The sequence below is a fragment of the Sinocyclocheilus rhinocerous genome, unplaced genomic scaffold (assembly GCF_001515625.1).
Source record: "Sinocyclocheilus rhinocerous isolate Xijiao unplaced genomic scaffold, SAMN03320098_v1.1 scaffold130, whole genome shotgun sequence".
Taxonomy (NCBI): domain Eukaryota; kingdom Metazoa; phylum Chordata; class Actinopteri; order Cypriniformes; family Cyprinidae; genus Sinocyclocheilus; species Sinocyclocheilus rhinocerous.
The window spans coordinates 949,530-954,355 of NW_015623500.1; the positions used below are offsets into that span (position 1 = coordinate 949,530).

The following is a 4,826-nucleotide window of genomic DNA, read 5'->3' on the forward strand; positions in this document are numbered from 1 at the left end:
CATCTCTGATCCCGTGGTTGTTGACGTCAACCCCCACCTCTCGGCTGCCCAGAAGAGGGAGCTGCAGCACTTGGTCGGTCAGTTCTCTGATGTGTTCTTCTCTCTTCCCAGGTAGACCAGCGTCCTGCAGCACGACATCCGGTCGCCGCCAGGGGTCGTCGTCAGGCAACGGCCCTACCTGAGGCTCGTCGGCGAGCTATTGAGGAGAAAATACAACAAATGCTGAAGTTGGGGGTGATAGAACCATCACGCAGCCCGTGGTCCAGCCCAATCGTGATGGTCCCGAAACCGGACGGCACCCTCCGTTTCTGCAATGACTTCCGCCGCCTCAACGAGGTCTCCGAGTTCGACGGATACCCCATGCCTCGGGTGGATGAGCTGTTGGACCGGCTGGGAAGGGCCCGGTATATGTTTTAATGGTTTTGTCTCGTCCTGCTGGGAGACGGCATCACAGTATGTTAAGGGGCGCATTTCCGTCACACGCTTGAGGCATTCAGCCAATCACAACGCACTGGATAGCTGGCCAATCAGAGCACACCTCGCTTTTTTAGAATGATGAGCTTTGTAAAAATCGACGCGTATCAGAAAGGCGGGGCATAGAGGAGAAACAATAATGTACATTATATGGAAAATAATGTTGTTTGAACCTTAAACCGCAAAAACACATTGCATTACACCAAATACTCAAAATAATGTTATTTTTAGCAACGTCATATGACCCCTTTAAACGGTTTTACTGCATACCTGCCAGCCAATCAGAATCAAGTATTCAGACAGACCATGCAATAATTAAAAGTGAAGTTTGTCATTCGAGTATGATGTTCAAAGTAAGGCCATTATAAATGTCAGGAGTTGTTCATGAGGAGTATAAACATGGCAGCTCTGTTTGTTTTTATGGTCCAATGTGTCAACCGTTGGTTTAACCATTGGAGTGTGAGCCGAAATTTCTTTCATGGAAATAAATGTTTAACAACTGGCAAACCACACACTTCACCATGTGTTGACCAAAGTTGACAACATAAAATATAAATTGATATCATGATGTTTGTCATTGTGAAAAAGAAAAAGAAAATGATGATTGGAAAGTTTTCTAAAAAGCAGCAAAAAATAAACAACAACAACACAATGTGGCGCTTTTTCTAATACAAACGGTTTCTAAACACTGACAGCTAACTGACATGTGCTTATCGACTTACCAACAGGGCAAAAACTCCATTTCTGCTTTCAATCCTCTTGAAGCGTCTGCTTCCTTTCTGTGTCTGTAACACACCGTAAAACTAAAGCAAATGCTGCAGGCTACTTCTCATGTAGACTCTCTTAGCGACAGACTGCTCTGACTTTACCCCTTTTTCCTATATTAGTCATTCTAAAACTTTATGAAGGTAAATATGAAAGACAAATACAAATGAAATCATGCACTTAAATTAAACACATTGCTGGTACTGAATGGAAAACATATAAAGTAAATATGGTACATGACTAACAGGTAACGGTATGACAGTTTCATAAATAAAACTGGGCCAGACTTCGAGTCTCACCTCTCGATACATGACTGCCTCGAGGCTTGACTTTGCACTGCGAAATAATTACAGGAACAGTGATTATCTTGTCATTTGTGCATGGCGTTGTAATTTTGAAGATATACACTGAAGGAAAATGTAATTGTTTTAAAATGATTTCTTTACTTTGACTGCACCAGTCCACGATCAATGATCCGCTGCTTGATCTCCTTGATGTGCATGGGCCGCCCAGCTTCTTCAAGAACAATCTTAAACAATCAGAAAAGTCATTGATTTGATCACAAGAAATGTATGCGATATAACAACAGCATTATTTTAAGGGAGATATTCACCTGAGCAGCATCGAGCCAAGTGAGATTTGGTTTATCTGCAACCTCACTGGGGGTTTCACTGATAAAAGAGCAGCAGTATATGACAACATATATCCCATACTGTACCACATACATGACAACATTGCTACTGCATTACTGAGTAATCTCAGTTATCAGTTTAACTATTATTTATAGTACTTCAATAGTAATAAAATGACACTAATTCATACCAAATAAACCCAGTGAGACTCACAACACTTGTAAGAAAGAAAAAAAAAAGAAGTGCATTTAATTATATTGAATGTGCACTTGTAAATTAGTGTACTTCAAATCATGTAGGTATGTGAAAAAAATCTTATTTTATAAAGAAAGAAACTAATACAGGTTTGGAACAACTTGAGGGTGAGTATGATGACAGAGTTTACATTTTTGTGTGAATTATCACATTTAATAACTATTTTAATAATAATGCTTTAAAGAATTACACTGATTTTGATGTGCTGACATACTACAGCACATGCCAATTACTGATTATAATGTATTGAATATTATTTTAGTTGTAGTATTTTATTGACATTATATTTTACATGTACTAAATTTGACAAATTCATTACAAATGTGTAAATGCAAAATATTTAAAAACATGACATACAAGTTTCAATAGAAATGTCAGTGAAGTATATTTTAGGTTACTAACAGCATTTACATTTAAACTACATATTTTCATTTAATAGCAAATGACATGCAATTTGAAAAAATGCAAAAAACGAAATATTTGAAAACAATAGTTTCCGTTTCTTCAGTTTTATATTATTTTAAAGTATATTATTTCTGAAAAAAGTATTATTCTTAAAAGTGTGCTAAAGAGTAATTTGCTCTTTTTCACAAGGGAGACAGCTTTTACCCTGTATGTGATGTATGGGGGGGAAGCTAACTATTTTTGTTGAGATACAGCTAAACCACAGTGAATATTGATGAGTAATATTATATCCACTCAAATGCAATTGTACGGTGATATAATCTTGGCACTGAATGATTTCTACATTTATGTGACACGGTATTTACACGGCAGCCGGAGGTAACTTACCACTTACAAAAAAAGTACTATTATTGTGTTTTGGGAATGATACCATAGTAAAACCATATACACATAATACAGTGGCACTACATACGTATTTTTTTATTTTTTATGTCTACTACCATCATTTCACCACAGTACTTTTTTATGGGACTTCAATCCATTTCATGGTAGCATGTCCTACAAAAACAACAAGGGTCTTTCCGTTGGGTATTTCCATGCAGTAATAACAGCTTTTCTGGCGCCTGTGCCTAAATGAATTCGGGGATTATTCATAAACTCACGCGTCCAGACTCTCAGCGGCTCCAGTCAGGCTGCTTGCTCGTGCTGTCCAGCGCTGGAAACAGTGAATAACTGCCCTGTCCATCCGCCTCCATCTCGGACTCAAAGTTCAGGGAATCCATCACTGTCCGATCAGTGGTTTGTTGATCGAAAGCTATGTCGGGGAAAAAATAACAAACATTAATTGTGCCAAGCTAAAAACAGGACAACGCACAATCCAGCAGAAAGTCAGGATACAGGGCGATGTAAGTTCACCAGTGATCTCACGATATTTTCCACTGTGTGTGTGTACTCATACTCTACAGAAAAGAAAAATGCATCTTCAATGCAATCTTCAATATGCTTACATGTTTATAAAGCATTTGTCCTCAGAGCTCATGGGGACCACTGATCGATTAATTGAATTGTTTATGTTTCGGGGGACACATTTAAGGAGCACACATTTTCGAAAGCTTCAACGCCATCTGTTGGATATTCACATAAAATATCTTGTCACTGCAATCAATCCCAGAAGTGTATGTACTTAAAAAAATTATGTACTATTCGCATCTCTTCGGAGTTATGCAAGCAGTCATAAGTTTAAACATAGGCTGCTTCACTGAATGTATGTTTTTCATGAAAGGGAAGAGCTGTAATCAAGCAGTACAGATTACTATATAAACTAACTAAATAATATGTAATCAAATAATAAAAATGTACAATATATAAATAATATATTTATATATAAATCATAAAGCACATTTCTGTAGAGAGTACTATTGCTGTAAACCTTAGAAAGGAATATGGCCAATATAGCATATGAACAACAGTGCAAAACATTGTAGCCTACAAAGGAGCAATCACCTATGTACAATTTCGATTTGTTAAAGGATTAGTTAACCAGAAAATGAAAATTTGATGAAAATGTCCTTATCTTCATGCCATCCAAGATGTTGATGATTTTGTTTCTTCATTGGAACAGATTTGGAAGTCAGCATTACATAACTTGATCGCCAGTAGATCCTGTGTGTGCAGTGAATGGGTGCCGTCAGAATGAGCATCCAACAGGTGATAAAAACATCACAATAATCCACACAACTCCAGTTCATCAATTAACGTCTAGTAAAGTGAAAAACAGTGTAGTACAGTTGGTACAGGGGTACATTTGAAACACTTTAAATAACTTGCGTGTGCAACAAGTCTGATCTGTGATATTTGCTTTGCACATGCGTATTAGCGTCCTCTTCGATCGTGGGAAATTTGAAGTACATGCGCTTCTCCAGTCCACAGATATCGGTGAAAGTTTTTTTTTTCTAAGGTAAGTTTTTCACTTCACCACGTCCCTTCCACATTGAATAGCCTCTCATCCTTACATGAACTCACATTCTGACTTGTTCTCTCCTACTGGAGAACAAGTAGGTGGCAGTCATGGCCAAATGGTTAGAGAGTCAGAATTGTAACTCAAAGGTCACGGGTTCGAGTCTTGGTACCCGGCAGGGATTGGAGGTAAGAGGGTTGTTGTACAGCGCTCTATTCCACCATTAATACCACAACTGAGGTGAGACCCTTGAGCAAGGCACTGAACCCCCAACTGCTCCCCGGGCACCGCTTGGGGTGGAAGGCTGCCCACTGCTCCGTGTGTGTGTGTGTGTGTGT

General features: G+C 38.6%; 1 pseudogene; it reads right to left on the bottom strand.

Moving 5' to 3' along the window:
• Positions 1-3,601, bottom strand: part of LOC107758731 (transforming growth factor beta regulator 1-like) — a 24,374-nt pseudogene extending 20,773 nt beyond the window's left edge.
• Between the last annotated feature and the right edge of the window lie 1,225 nt (positions 3,602-4,826).